At 33.1% G+C, this 16,659-nt stretch overlaps 2 pseudogenes across 2 annotated transcripts; both read left to right on the plus strand.

Moving 5' to 3' along the window:
* Positions 1 to 7,386: 7,386 nt before the first annotated feature.
* LOC111274063 (protein CANDIDATE G PROTEIN-COUPLED RECEPTOR 7 pseudogene) lies at positions 7,387 to 9,157 on the plus strand (annotated as a pseudogene). The gene has a single exon (XR_016329103.1). The product of XR_016329103.1 is annotated as a protein CANDIDATE G PROTEIN-COUPLED RECEPTOR 7 pseudogene (transcript).
* A 3,761-nt stretch (positions 9,158 to 12,918) lies between these two features.
* On the plus strand, positions 12,919 to 16,135 carry LOC111279306 (growth-regulating factor 8-like; annotated as a pseudogene). The gene is made up of 4 exons (XR_016328957.1): positions 12,919 to 14,071; positions 14,166 to 14,327; positions 14,435 to 14,755; positions 14,907 to 16,135. The product of XR_016328957.1 is annotated as a growth-regulating factor 8-like (transcript).
* The last annotated feature ends 524 nt before the right edge of the window (positions 16,136 to 16,659 follow it).

Below are 16,659 nucleotides of genomic sequence, written 5' to 3' on the forward strand. Positions count from 1 at the left end.
CTTTCCTAGCTAGGCCTTAGCACTCTAGACTCAGGATTCTTCAAGGTAAAAGAAGAGGCATCGATCCTTAACTTCTTAGTAAGTGGAAAAATGGCTAAAAAGGCATCCTGATTAGCCATGGTCTTTTGCTTCCTGATGGATGGAGAGTGTTAAGCTAAAGAGCTCGGTAACTTACCCATTGTGGGGTTTATCACCTTACTCCCTCACGAGAAAAGGCCCAAAACTGGATCTTTTTGCTTTGGGCCTTTTTAGGCCTAGGCTCATATTAAAATAAGAAAAAGTTAAAATCTTTATTGAAAGACATTTCTACAAAACCAAGCTAAGTGTTAAATAAAAAATAGGTTAAAATAAAATTTTACGAAATTATCTCACACCTACCCTAATACTGCGACTTATTTATTATTTCGAAGGAGGTCAGTTTATAGGCATCCATGACAAGCTCCCTCTACAAGTATACTTTATTATTTTATCCCAATCTGATAGGTCTAGAATAGATAAAGCAACTGGCACATCTAAAAAATTATTAGGCCCATTTATTACCTTATAGGGCATTACCTCGAATTTTGATTTCACCATATTTATTTTTATTTTTTTATTTTTAAAGGTAAAGAAAGAGTAGCTTTCAATTTTTGATAAAGCTCAAATAATCAATGAATAACTTTTTATTGGGTCAAGCTATTACGTAATACCACATTCTATCATTAGGGTATCTTTTAACAAAAAAATTCCTAAATAGAGAAAGATCGAAAAAAAATCTAAGTGTTGATAAAGAATAATAAAACCTACTATGTACCATATAGAGTCAGGGGTGAAATGAGTGATGATTAAATTATAAAAATTAAAAATTAAAACAAATAAAAGATGAAGTAAGAACCTTAGATTGACACATAAGAATCCCAATACACCCAAAGTTGATGTGACTCTAGTTTATCTGTTACCCAATCTGAAAAGTTTAGAATTAATAAATCGTACCTCTCCTCTAGAATATAAAAGTTTGTCACCAAAGTACGGACGTAATAAGCTAAACATATATTAAGATAGTACTTGAGATTAACCACATCCTTTAGTTCTCTTATTACATCTTTAAGGATTATACTGAGGTCACAATAAGTACATACAGAAACTTTGGCCAACTCATCCTACTCTAAAGATTATCCCCATCGTTGTCACTTTATCTAGTTAAGGTATCCCTTTTCTCCTATTCCTCTTTGGAACCCTCCCTATCGTTAAAATTTTCACCATCAGAAGACTTTAACTCCTAAGCAAGAGTAAGATTCCAAGATGAAACCATGGCTAAGAGCAACATGACTTTAGGGGAAGAAAGGCGAGGTGAAGACCTCTAAAAAAAAGGTGATCTCAATAAGAGTTAACCAAAGTGAAATATGAATGACAATGGCAGCATTTATGGGTAAGAGATCAGAAAAAAAAATTGATAAGACTATGCCTTAGAATAAAAAATAGTCAAAGACGAAGGAAGGTCAACCATAGAAGTTGAATCGACCTGAGAGATAGGATAAGAAATAAAGATAAATTTTTTAAATCAAAATTTATCTGAACATACAATTTTTCTATGCTCAAGATCCATTCCTCTCTTACCCAGGCATTCTCATCATTTTATTATTGCCCTTATTTAGACATAAGATTGAGCCAATATGACATATTTGATAATTTTGACCTTCAATGATTGGTGGAACTAGGTCATCGTCATCCTCCCTAAGTTAACCTCTCGTATGTTCTACATTCAAACTTTCAACCTTTCTAGAATTAAAATTGAAAAACATAATAAAAAGTACGCACCAAAGAAAACAAAAAAAACAAGTGAAAAAAAAAAACTATAAAGCCGAAAAGCTTTTGAAATCGAAGAGTTTAAGTCGGATTAAAAGCAATAAAAACATAAAGGTGAAAAATGAAAGCCTCAACAACCATTTATATAGCCATGCCTCAAATAAGATGAACAACCTAAATTATGTCACATGTTAAAGCATAGATTATAATATGTCTTTTTATTTTTCTTGTTTTAGATTTTTCTACTTAAACTATCTTTTTTTTCATTTAATGTCATCAAATTGGTCAGATTGAATAGGTCATCAGAATAAATTAGGTAGATTCCTCAGCCTGAACTAACCTGATGAATTGACATTTGGTTTACCACCAGAATCCAAAACAACAATCTAAATTCAAATTTTTAGAAAAAACATCTTAGTCTCACATCAAGTAGATGAACTCTTATCTTGATTTTTGATAATCTCAAATAAATGACATTTCGATAATCTTCAAGTTGATCGTACACTCAACCTAAGGCACATGTACGAGATTGAAACCCCAAACAGGTTGAACCATAGTTTAAGGCCTATTGTCTTTCAATACCAACTTTCACGATGACATCGACTATAAGGGATCAAATCTCATGTCATCCTTTTTCACCTATTTGGCTTGCATGAAATGTGTTAATCATACACCCAACAGTTTGTTACTCAGATTGCTTGGTTAAAGAATAAAATGTTAACGGCATTTGGTGGTTAAAATGATATAGTGATCTTTTTCCTCATTAGAAGCCCTAAGCAGATAACCATGAGTAATTCAGATATTTATGCCAACCTAACATATCAAGTCAACCTAACACACTTAGTATCATATTAGTTCGGCCACTTCATTATTGTCCCCCATTGGTCATTTATTTCTCATTTATAAATAAAAACATCCAAGCACTACCAAAGCATATTTCATACAATCTTAATCTTTTACATTTCTTTCCTTTTGACTTTCTTATTCTGACTTATGCGTTGGAGTGCAAATATAGGGAATACTCATTGCCTTTACATCTAACTACTCTTTTACAACCAATTATTCTTTTAAAAATACCCTTATATCGAAGTTCGGCACAAACAAAAAGCTTTCATTTCCATGTTCAAGCTGTTAGAAAAAATCAGGAACAAGATTTGAAACTATGGTTTCCATTACAGCAGAGTTAATTATGTCAAAAAAACATCATTACTTAAAACTCCTGGCAAACCGTTGAACCTATGCCTACAATAGCAACTTAACAAGCATTCAAATTATTGAAATTATCTCATTTCTTTTACATTGCTTTCAATTTCTCCCTTTTATCATCCTCAAAAAGATATTTAGTACTATGAACAAAAGAATAGAAACAATAAGCCTCTTGACAAAAGGTACCAAAATAAAAACCTAGCAATCAAATGCCCAAAAAATAAACAACTTACTACTACTGATATTTATAGAGTGCTGGAAAGAAGTTCAGTATTCATTTAGATAACTCTAAGAATATAAAATTTTAACATTCTAAAATTATACCGTAATAGTTAACCAATTAAAACCAATTATCATTTGTAAGGTTTAAATTCAAATTTCTTTCAATTAATGGTAGATCTTGACATCTAATTTTGAAAGGACCAATTAATAAGATATAATTTTTTTTCAAAAAAAAATTTATCATACTTATTAATGCAAATAATATACTAATAAAAATATGAAGAATTTCTAAAATTATAAAACAAAAATATTATTGTGACAATATTATATTTTTAACAATAATAAGATTTATAATTAACAGTAAAATTACTAATTACACTGATATCAATGAATTATGGGAACTTTTTTTTTTTTTTGCAATTTAAAATTGAAATAAAAAAGAGATACGAATAAATCAATTATTAAAAATTTTATCAAAACAAGACAAGTAAATATACTCTTAAAAGAATGATGATGAAATTTTGAGATTAAAAGTTATAGTATTTTTTTCATCTTTTTGTAAAGTAATTCCAATATAATTTTTTTGTTTAAAAAAAAAAAAACACAACAACATAAGATATAGATCTAAAGTAAAATAAAAGTGGAAAATGATATAAAGGAAAAGTTGAAGTAAGCTAAAAAAAAGGTTAAAACTCAATTATTAAAACTTGCAATTTCTTTTTCTCTAAATTTCTGAGGTTTTGTCTTTATTGTATTAAAAAATAAAAAGAAAAAGTAAAACACATTTGATATTTATTGAAAATTTAAAGTCTTATCGAGAAAGTTAAAATTTTAATTTGATTTATGTTAAGTTTATATGATTGTAATTTAAAACTTATGGCAAGTCTTTTAATTTCAAAATTTTACAAGTAATGATATTTGGGTATAATAAACATAAAAGAATTAATGTGATATGAATATCTCTTAAATTGTAATGCATAGATTAAATAATAAAACCATAAAAAAATTCATAATTTTATTTTAGGGATTAATTTAAATGTATTTCATATAAGTATATATACATCTATACTACTATTTATAAAAAGTATCTCGAATGATCCTAAAGTTACCATGTGTCCGTTCTTTGGGTTTAATTTGTTGGTTTTTTAGCAATGCACTAAGCCATTAATGATCGTTTTCATGTGCTTTTGTTTGTCTTTTTCTCTTTCTTTTTTTTCACACAACTGAAACAGACTGACAGAAAGAGATAAAAGAAAATAGTATTCAAAATATGAAACTTTCTCTTTTAATCAAACCATCTTTTAATCCTCATTAATACTTCTACCATTCCCTTTTGGTTTCCCTCACATTTTCCTCTTTACAAAGGTAATGCATATTTTTTCTTCCTTTACTTTTTCTTCTTTGTTTTTTTTTTAAATTTTTTTGTTATTATTATATCATCAAAACCAGAAAACAACTATTGTTTTGGAAGTATTTGTGTTAGATAGAAATCAGTTTGATTCCTGATAAACCTTGCTGGGTTACATTCTGGTGAATGAAAGGTTTAGTTTTCATCAGTTAATTATTTTTTTTTTTTATTTTAACTCTCTCACTCTTTAATGAGTAAGGAAATAGGGAGAATATTCTAAGATTTTGGGTTTTTTCTTAAACATTTGTAAGGGAATTCAAGGATGAATCTTATTATTTCTTTAGTAGTCCAAAATTATTTAGGTGGGTTTTTTTAGTAATGTATTGGGCATTGTTTGATAATGAAGTTACTACCTTTGAAAATTCAACTAGATCGAGATTCATGACTTTGGTTTTTGAGAGGAGAGAAAGGTTTGTGAGGGACAAGTTTGCTAAATTTGGTGGGATTCTTCTAGGATGGTCTTTAGTTCATTATTAAAATAGATTATTTCAGACAATTTTTCTTACTACTAGATTTGTTTTTGTATCAAATTTTTGTTAAAACTATTTCTTTACTGGTTTGTCTAATCCAAATCTCCATATACTCGTAAATCTTCAAAGTTCTCTTTATTGTGATTTTCCTTTTTCCTAAATTTATGTTATAATTATGTTTTCTTTAAGCCATGAGATTTATAGATCTCTCAGCTTAGGTTACTAAGCTTTCTAACTTTATACGTGAAATAATGCTTCTTGGTGATCATGTATCTGAATCTACAAACTTGGATACATCTAAGGGGCACTAAGCCTTTTCTTTCTATTACCATTAAATTTATTATGGAGAAAACCTCTATTTTGATCAACTAATTATAAATGTATACCATCCAGATGAGGTGTGACATCACATTTTTTAAATTTTTTATATTTTTCCAAAACCAAGGAATATCACTCTATGAAATTTTAACTGTTTATTGTATAAAGAGTCTGTGTTCATATTGATCTCATGCAATTTGAAGATGGAATTGGCATTGTCTCCTTAAAAGTCATCATGTGTAATGCATTTCACTTGAGTTGGAGGTCTTGATGAGCATGGTGAAAAGCATCCAATTATAAGAAAAATGCATGTTCTATTACCATGGATGATTTAAGTAGGCTCTCTGTTCATTAATTTTCAAGATGTAAATACGCTTTGTAGTTGATAAGAGTTTGAAGTTTGAGGAATGCTTCGTTCATTAAGTAGGAAAACAATAGAACAACACATACTTTAGTAAAACATAATCTTTCTATTTTAAAATGTTTGTATTGAGTTAAGAAATGTATTACTAATATTAGTACTATTTTTATATTTGATGTTTTCATGTATGCTTTTTTTAATTCAAGAACTGAATATTATCAACTATTTTAACAAAACATAATCTTTTCATTTCAAAACATATATGATTTTTCATATTGTTCTTGAATTAAATTTTACATTTTTTTATACAATTCTCTTCAAATCTCAACAACCCTAAATGAGTTTGAAATTCTAAATCATGACTAAAGTAATTTGATCTAAATAAAAAAAAATTGCATCCTTTACTTCTTTAATTTTTCAATTTAATTTTTTTACAATACAAAATTATTATTTAAAATTAACAATTTTATATTTATAATTATTTTATCTTAATTACATATATCACCTTTTATTAAAATTCAATCAAATATCAATTAAATGAAATATTAAAATTTTTTTAAATAAACCGAGCGAAGCCGTTGCCCCGCACTAATATACTGAAGAAATAAGGGATTTTAAAAATGTTGGCGGCCAAGGCCCCCGTCTCATTTTATCCACCGCCCCAGTTTTTAATGAATGAATTATAAATTTATTATAAATTTTTGTTAAAACGCGTAATGCCTTCTTAATTATGAAAAAAGTAAACTTCTCAAACTTTTTGTTAAAAAAAAAAAAAAGCTATCACGCGGCAATGTCCTTTTACGTCCCAATTTTTGCTACAATTGGCTCCTATCAACAGCTTTAACGTTTTCAAGACAACTGCTTTGGTGAAAGGCTGAAAATGTTATCATCGCAATCCCATTAATGGATTAATCCACTTTTGTACTGTATTTAGTTTATAAAAAACACACTGAAAGATCAACATTATTTTTTAGAAATTTCTATTTCGATCCAAAATTACTATTATACCCAAACCAACAACGATCTCATACGAAATGGTTTTTGTTTGGGCAATTAAAGCCAAACAGAGTCTACTTTCGTAATTCCACAAATCACAGAAAAATTCTCAACAAATCACTGCAAATTCTACTTCATTCTGCCTAGGGGTGTAAATGATACATTAGTACTCGCAAGCTACTCGGGTTCGATTCGAAAAAAATTCGAATTCGGTTCGATTATTGTCGAGTCGAGCTCGAGCTCGAGTAGCTCGACTTACCGATCGAGCCGAATTCGAGTATTCTTATATCTGACTCGAGTAGCTCGCGAGCCTAATCGAGCTTTTATATTTAAATATATTTTTATTTTTTTTAATTAATAAAATATTTCGAATCCGAGTTCGAGTTCGAGTTCGAGCATGAATAATCGAACTCTTGTCGAGTATACGAATCGAGCTTATTTTTACATATTAATCGAGCTTAATCGAGCGAGCTCGAGTAGCTCGAATTCGATCACGAATCGAGCTCGAGCTTGAAAAATAAAACTCGATCGAGCTCGAGCCGAGTATCGAGCCCGGAGTTGTGAGTCGAGCTCGAGCTCGAGCTTCTCACTACTCGGCTCGGCTCGGCTCGTTTACAGCCCTAATCCTGCCCACCACAAACAGGCACACATAAAAAACGTTCGTTCATTTGTCGGTCATTGTATTTAAAATAAAATAAAAACCCACCGAAGCTCCGGAAAGGAAAATCAGAGATCTAATTTTCTTCGTAGATCTGAAACTTTTTAACTCAGATCTACACCTGAATTTTTTCCGTTTCGCTCATGGCGATCTCTCGCTCCTTTTTGCTTTTTCTTTTGATCTCTCTTTTTGTTTCTTTTGGTTTTTCTGAGATCCGTTTCACGGAGATCCGATCCGATGACCGCGCCATTATCCCCTTCGATGAGTTTGGATTCACCCACAGCGGCCTCCTCAAACTCAACGTCTCTCAGATCGCTCTCTCGAACCCCGACCCGGACCTTGACTTTTCCAAAGTCGGATTCTTCCTCTGCACACCTGACGCATGGATGCACGTGCTCCAACAACTCGAAGACCGGGAGGTCACATGCGTTCTCAATTCCGATCTCGTCAAGGTCGTCTTCAACTTCAAGTCTTTAAACGGGAAATCCAACTTCGACACCGTTTACAAAGAAAGCGACGCCGATCAGTACACTCTCGTCTTCGCTAACTGCCTTAGTCAAGTCAAAGTATCGATGAACGTCCGATCAGCGATGTACAATCTCGACGGCAAGAAAAACACCCGGGATTATCTCTCTGCTGGCAGAACAATTCTTCCTAGGGTTTACTTCCTTTTGTCCCTAATTTATTTCACTCTCGCAGGGGTTTGGATTTACGTGCTTTACAAAAAACGACTCACTGTTTTTAGAATCCATTTCTTTATGCTGGCCGTGGTTATCTTAAAAGCTTTTAATCTGGTATGCGAAGCAGAGGATAAGTCTTATATTAAACGAACCGGAACTGCTCATGGTTGGGATGTTTTGTTTTACATTTTCAGCTTCTTGAAAGGAATCACGCTTTTTACGCTGATTGTTTTGATTGGTACCGGGTGGTCGTTTTTGAAACCTTACTTGCAGGACAAGGAAAAGAAGGTTTTGATGATTGTCATTCCACTTCAGGTTGTTGCTAATATTGCCCAGGTTGTTATTGATGAGACTGGACCTTTCGCTCAGGATTGGATCGCGTGGAAGCAAGTGTTTTTGCTTGTTGATGTTGTTTGTTGTTGCGCGGTGTTGTTTCCGATTGTTTGGTCCATTAAGAACTTGCGTGAGGCGGCTAGGACAGATGGGAAAGCTGCAGTGAATTTGATGAAGTTGACTCTGTTTAGGCAGTATTACATTGTGGTGATCTGTTATATTTACTTTACGCGTGTTGTGGTTTATGCTTTGGAGACTATTACTTCATACAAGTACCTTTGGACCAGTGTGGTGGCTGGGGAGTTGGCCACACTCGCGTTTTATGTGTTTACAGGGTATAAATTCAAGCCAGAGGCACATAACCCGTATTTTGTGATTGATGATGAGGAGGAAGAGGCTGCAGCAGAGCAGTTGAAACTTGAAGATGAGTTTGAATTGTGATAACTTTCATTGAGGAAAAAAATGGAAACTGATTGAAGAAATTGATGCAGGGAACCAAACTGGGACAGTTGAGGTAGAAACCTGATCTTTAAACTTGGTACCAATGTTAAGAAAAAAGTGTGATAATTCTTGCTTGTTTTTACTTGTTATGCTTTTTTTATATACTGTGCCGTTTCTTTTTTGAAGTTGATAGGATAATTTTAAAATTTGATGCTTCTCTGTGAATTTGATAGCTTGTGTAATTACATGTCCAAAATTCATGCCTTACTTTTTGTTCAACTTCTTGTTTATTCACTACTCATTCTGGCAATATGTTGTGAAACAGTGCAGTTATAGTAATCATATAGATTGATATATGTTACTTATATTCGTGTATGTATCTAAAAGTCGCATTGTTCATAGACTTGCCAAGAACTAATTACAATTTGCCAAATGAAATGCTCTTTTAGTGAAGAGGGGTTGCTGTACTACTGAAGCACTGCCTGGAATATGTGTTGGTGCATTACTTTTAGTGGCTTTTTTATACATGTGAAGTGATTTTGATATATCAAATGTGCCTGAAATCTAGTCATAGCACACTTACTTTAATGAATCTGAACTAGCTATCAACTGAATCTGAAATCCAATTTCAAAGAGCACTCCAAGTTGCATATAGCCACTTAACACTGATCCATTTACTGTGGCTTACTTTCCACCGCTATCCAGGCTTCAAATGTTCCTTTAAAATGCAAATGGGTAAATTTAGTCAAACTATTATTTCTTTTCCTTAACAGAAAATATAAATGAAAATTGGAAAACCTTGAATGACTTAAAAAATTGTTTAAAATTGTGGCAATGCTATTAGGTTTAATTTTTTTTCCTTCTGCAAATAGATAGTTTTAGCATTCATTCCCGTGATGTATTAGAGTGATCTGACCAAAATTGCTTCGCATAATATTGGAAAAATTGCCCTTAGATGTCAGTTAATGATGGTATCCTCTGATTAAGTTGATGGTTCGTTAATGCTACTAGATCTATTAGATGTTCTGGATTGGATTTTGTGGCATGGGTTTGATTTGTGATGTTCAGCCTTTAGAATAGATCCTGGTTGGGCATGACAACCTACAGCAAATTGTGCTGAATGCAACATGTGATCATTACTTGACCTGTTCTAAAGTAAAGTATAGAAGTTATCTTTTGAACTTGAAATCTTTGGGAAATTTTCTTTTGGGCCATCATTTTCTGACACCTACTTATTTCCATTATGATGAGGTTTACTCTCAAATGCATGAAAATTTCCAGCCACTAAGAAAAATGCAATTCCCATTATGCTTTGAGCACTGTGGATAATCAGTTTATTCAATAGCTTGACTTTGCTAATAGATTTGTCTAATCTGTGCTTTCTTCTAGCTGATTTAGTGGATCTTAATTGCACATTTTGTGTGCGATCAACCACCTTGTGAACAAATCATTGTTTCCAATCTTTAAAAAGAAAAAGGGATCACAGAGGGATTACTGACATTGTTTGCAACTTTTTACTTGGACTTGGTGAGGACAGAGCAGATTGTGATATTTTAGCTGTAGAGCTATTTGAAGTAAATAGGAGGATTCTGCAGTTTGAAGATAGTATATTAACCTATCAAGAATTCACCACTAGCAAGTAACTCAAGTTTAGTTAATTGATTTGGATGAGCTAACTCCATATACCAGATGAGAACTTGCATTCTCTATTACTTTCAATGTTCATGATTCTTTGAATTTGAGATTGCTTTATATGGTCCATGTGTTATAGTAATAGTTTCTTAAACAATATGAGATGATTTTTGCAAATACACAACAACTAGCGATAAATTCCAGACCTGTGCTAGTTTATAACTTGCATGTGCATTTCATTTAAGTCGGTTGGCATATGTTGTCTTTGTTTTTTCAGAGATTCCAAACTTGTGGACTGACCATTAAGCACCTTATTCTGTGTATTGAGATCTCATCCTCTTACATTTAGCTACTCATTTGCAGAGCAAGGAGTTCATGTGGTTGAATTGGGTTTGTGGTGAATGTCTGTATTTCATCTAGGTTGGCAGTCAAGATATTTCATGAATTGCAGGCATGAGGGATTCTAATAGTAGTCTAGCTCAGGCTAAGATCTAAATTGTTGATGGTAATGTAGGATTAATATAGAGATTTATGCATAGCTAGTTTGTTTTAATGATTTGGTTGTCTCGGACAAATTGTTTCAAAAGTTTCATCTTGTTGACGCCCATAGAATAGGTCTATGGTAGTTTCTGATTCCATTTGGTTTATCAATCCCATGATTCCTGTCCTAACCATTTCATATTAAATGCTGAGTAACTCTGGTTTTGTATTTATATAGCCATGGTTGATGCAATATGTAGAACCTTTTCCCCACCACTGTGAATGCGAAATTAGTCAGGAGAGCAGGGCATACATGCTCTGTCGGTTACCAACTAGGAAAGAGTTTGATCATCCATGTTGGCTGAAGGCTTGTTTTAGTCTGTCTGTGAAGCTCTTTATTTGTGGTTTGTCTGTCCTCTTCGTGATCACTGTCATCCTGACAAATTGAAACTAATGCTAGAAACTTTACCGAAACTCCTTTGTTTACTCTTTTGACTAAAGTTTTATGCGATGAAGGCCAATATGGAGTTGAGAGGAAATGTTATCAGATATTTCAAACATTTAACACGCATTTGCTCCTCCTTTTACCATTAACTTATCGCTTAAGGGTGATTTCTTGAACCATTCTTTTTGTTTGAGTTAATCCTCACCCACCTGAACCTCTATGACCAGAGTTGTCTTCTAATTTTCATAACTTTTAAATTTAATAATTCGAATATTTGTATTGAATAAAATATTAATAATTTATATATTTATATTATATTTAATGTAAAAAGTATATTATTTTATTAATATAAAAATATAAAATTTATTTTAAATTTATTTTTTTTGTTAAAATTTTAAATTTTATTATGTTTATAATATATTATAATATCATATTTTAAATTATCAAATACAGAAAAGCAACGATGTCACTGTCATGTTGTACAAAATTTCTATCCCAGACAGGACACCTCTTCCTCGCTCATCGACGGCCATTTTCTACATGAGGTTAAAAAGCTAGTAGGATGCAGGGGATATGGGACCTCAGATATCCTATTAAACGCACCTTCCTTAGTGTGAACGCATGTCTTGTAACATTTTGTTAAAGTGAGAAGCCATGCATTCGTTCCTTCCAATCTTATTCAAGCTTCTAAATACCACTTTTTATGATTTCAAAGAAGCTCAACTAGGTTACGCTAGGACTAAGGGCTGCCAATTCTCATTCCTGTTAAACAAAAGTTCAATTGAATAATTACAACATTTTAAACTCTTCTAAACTTAATTATTCATGAGTTCTTAATACAAAATATAAAATAATTCAATTCACGAGTGTTTATGGATACTAATTAAAGATGATTAAAAAACTATTTTCAATTTTTTTACTTTTATTTTCATTAAAATTAAAAAATATAATTTTTTCTTTAAATATCATCTAATCACTTTATAACAACATTTCCTAATGTAAAATCATCTAAACCCACTCACAACAATTTGATGAATTCAATGATCGCAAAATGAACATAATTAAATTTAAAATATATTTAATTAATTTATATAATTATTTTTAAAAAAAATAATATTTAATAATTTAAAATTTAAAATTTTAACATTTATAACTTTACTTTTTCTATTCCAAAATTATGGTATTCTTTCTGTAAAATAAAAAACCATAATTAGTATGCTTTCCAAGTGTTAGATACTTATGGCTAACGATTAGATTTAATAATTTTAATAATTTTAAAATGATTAGATTTGATAATTTTAAATATAATATTATGACATAATAAAAAAATAATATAAATAAAAGATATGAAAATTATGAGTTAAAATTTTAATAAAAATTATAAATAGATTTAATAAAATTAAAATATATATTTTATATTTTTAAATCAATAAAAAATATAAATTTAATTTTCATATAAAATATGATATAAATATATAAATTATTAAAATTTTACTTCACTAAATCAAGCTAAATTCTTGGTCCAAATTTAATTCACGATTTTTAGAAAGAGTATAAATATTTATAACTCAATAACAAATTAGTTTCAGCATCACATCAATTGGCTTTGGTCCCCCCACACACTCGCACGGAACCCAAGTGGACCCTACCATTTTTTCACGACTCGTAACGCCCACACATAAATTAGCGGCGTTAACTTTGACAGAAAAGCCAGCCAACTAAGTTAAAAACAAGTCTTTATCTCCGTGAAACTCACAGCCAATCAGAACTCAGGCAGATAAAGAAAATCAAAAGTCAAACCATTTCTGTCCAATAAAAAATGGCTGTTTTGTACTTGAACCTGGTATTACAATCTAGGGGAGGGAATTGAAACTCTGTTCGGAAAAGCTAACGTTGGGGATGTCTCGGTGTTTTTGTCAGTGTCAAAAGAGAGACAGACAGACAGAGAGTGAGGAGTCCAGTGCAGTGGGGTGCGAACGTTTTGTCCGTTTTGTCTGTATTCCATGAGGGGTACGAATGTTGGGAGCTAAGGAAGCAAAGCAAAACGCATGGCTGAAAATGGCGGCACAGCTACACCATAATGTTGCCAACTTTTTGTATATTAGCCACAAACAGCAGTTCTTGGCTTGAGAAGCGTAAAGAGAAACAAAAGGGATTGATTTGCAGTGTCGTGTAAGAATTTTTTTTTTGCACAAAGAGTTAGAAGTATCTTGGGGTTTAAGGTTGTCTTGTCTTGGTTTTTTATGGATGGAAAAAGGTGGCATTTTGAGGACATGGGTACCAGGATTAATGCTTTTGTGGGTACAGAGAAAAGTTTCGGAAGATCTGATCAGAGCGATGGTGGGTTGCGTTTGAGGATGCAACAAGTTGAGGAATCTGGTCCAGATAAGAGCTTCATGCCAATGTCTCATCATCAGCTTTCATCGTCATCATCATCATCTTCTTGTTGTGGTGAAGGATTTGATCGAGGAGCTTGCGGTGGTAGGCCCATTGTTTGCAACGCAAGCAATCAGGTACCATGCACGGGAGATATATGTGATATTGTTGCTTCTGCTTCTGCTTCTGCTGCTGCAATGGTGTTGAAGTTTCTGCACATCATCATCCCTTTAGCGCTGATCCTTCTTTTCCCCACAATTCCTCTGGTAAACTCCACTTCTTTCTTCATCCTTTTTCTTGTAACTTTCTATGAAGTAACTAAAGAATAGATTAATGCATGGTCTTTAAACTTAATTAATGTTGGAGAAATGGCAGCGCCGGTGAATGTTAAAGTTCATTTCACTGCAGCTCAGTGGCAAGAGCTGTAGAGGCAGAGTGTGATATACAAGTATATGATGGCCTCTGTACCTGTCCCTTCTGAACTCCTTATGCCTCTCACCAGAAACCCTTCAAAGGGTAATGTTTTCCTTTTCTTCTTTTGTTTATCAATGTAGACGTAGTGTCAAGTTATGCTTTTCTTGCATTAATTGTAAGTGGCGTATGCATTTTCTTGGTGTTGATAGTGATAAAAGGGTGTTTGGAATTGGGGTTTTCAAGCAATAGCTCAGATCCGGAGCCATGGAGGTGCAGAAGAACAGATGGGAAGAAATGGAGGTGCTCGAGAGACGTGGTTCCTGATCAGAAATACCGTGAGCGTCACTCTCATAAGAGCCGACCCCATTGAAGAAAGCGTGTGGAATCGCCCAACACTCCATCTACAACAATGATCACAATTCACAAACACTTGATGTGACATCTGATAGCAGCAAGCAGCCTCATCAAAATCCTCATTTCATCAACCACAGCGATGCTCATTTATTCACATCTTCATTTGATCAACCCAGGTGGGCTCTGGATTCCCAATACTCTGTCTTCTCTGAATCTGATAAACCAAATCTTTTATTTCGTGTTATGAATGCATCATGTGGACATTTTTTGTCCTATCTAAGTTACTATTATAATAAATAAGTGATTGTTGATGGTTAACTCTTGAAGGTGCTTGGAGTGGTTCATGAAAGGTGAGAGTACCGTTTCTTTTGCTAGCAATTCCAACCCAGAGTGGCAGCAGTTGAAGACACAAGGGATAAAACATGGCGGAAATGTGAGTGAACATCAGCAGCATTATAAAGACCATCGCCTCATTTTGCAAGTACAGCATCTAAACAAGCAGTTTAGCCCAGTTTAGGCTCTTTGGGGGGATCCTTGAATCTCAACCAAACACAGTCAGAAGAGACGAGGAGCTTTGTCGATGCATGGTCAACAGCAGAGAGGGAGGCTGCTGAAATGGATGGAATTGGGGGCCCTGTTTCTTCAAACGAGAAGCTAGCACTCTCTTCTCTTAAACTGTCATTGTCTGATGGGAATGGAAACAATCAAGAATAAGACGATGAGAATAGTCATCAAATGATGTTTTTGGTATCATGGGCTAGCAACGGAAAATGTGAGGGCTTTGAGACCCCAAATTACGGATCCTATTTATGGATGCGTTCGCTGCCTGGTGGACCACTGGCTGAAGCATTATGCCTTGGCATTGCAAGTAGTCAAAGCACAAGTACGACTAGTTGCAGCAAGAGCACATGAGACGATGGCCAGTGGCTAACTTTTATCAACTTATGGATAAGAGCTTTAGAACTTGGACGATGTTTGAACATTTCTATGTCGGACAAGGGTTTTTTTTTTTTTAATTCAATGTTACTGACTTGCTGCTACATGGAAATTTCCATTAAGCTTTTATAGCTAAGCCCTATCTTTTGGAATGAGATGATCAGTGAATGCCCTGATTTCTTCCTGGTTTTGGAGAAGGGGCATGCTTTGGTCTCCTTGCTTTTAACAGCAGTGATTTTGAATTGTAGTGCAAAAACTTTAATCGATGCTTAATTTCCATTAAAATCAATGCTACTATCATTTATTAAATCAATTTATTATGTAGCAGTATCTGGCGAATTCGAGATTAAAATTTTAAGACCTAGAATCAAGAAGCAGGACTGCTTACAACCATCAAAGACAAAGCAAAGTCACAATCCGCAAAATCAAAGAGAAGTTTTCATCTTCTTCTACACGATAGTTCCTTAAAGATTGGGAACCATTTTCCCTCCCCTTTTGATAGAAGAACTCTTTACCAATAATTTATTGACATTTTTTGTGATTTTTCTTTTCCTATGTGAAAATTCTTTGGTGATTATTAATAGGTTTTAAGGGTTTGAAGCACCCGCCAATATTACAAGCTAAACATGGGCTTCAGCCTGGTGGTTCAAGCTTCCCACTTTAGGTGGTTTCCTCCGCTTGGGTCAGGAGAGAAACCTGGCCCCCAATGTCAAGAGGAAGGGGGTTATTTATCCGGCCTTTACTCTGGAAAAGCAGGGCTTCCCATTTTGAGCTCCTGAATGGTGCTGCGAAAATAAAAGGAAAACGCCTATAGCTATCGGGCTAGGCCACAAAATTTGTTTTCAAATTTTAAAATGAGATAAATAATGACTAAGAATCATATCATTCATGAAAAGCAAACATCAATATGTCTCAATTTCTCATTTCAACCATCTTAGGTCAGTAGCTGATCTCTTTTGTTCGAAAAAGCTGTAGTTTTCCTAACAAAAGAATTATTTCAACAAATAAAATTTTCTATTATTCAAATAACAGAAAAATTATTGATCGAAAAATTTTCAAAACATTATTTTTTTATTTATATTTTTATTACAGAAATTAACGATTCCATTCCAAAAATCAAATTTCGCCTTAATCATGAACCTTT

This window comes from Durio zibethinus, chromosome 17 (genome assembly GCF_047325235.1).
Source record: "Durio zibethinus cultivar Kanyao isolate XHJ-2024 chromosome 17, ASM4732523v1, whole genome shotgun sequence".
Classification (NCBI taxonomy): Eukaryota; Viridiplantae; Streptophyta; class Magnoliopsida; order Malvales; family Malvaceae; genus Durio; species Durio zibethinus.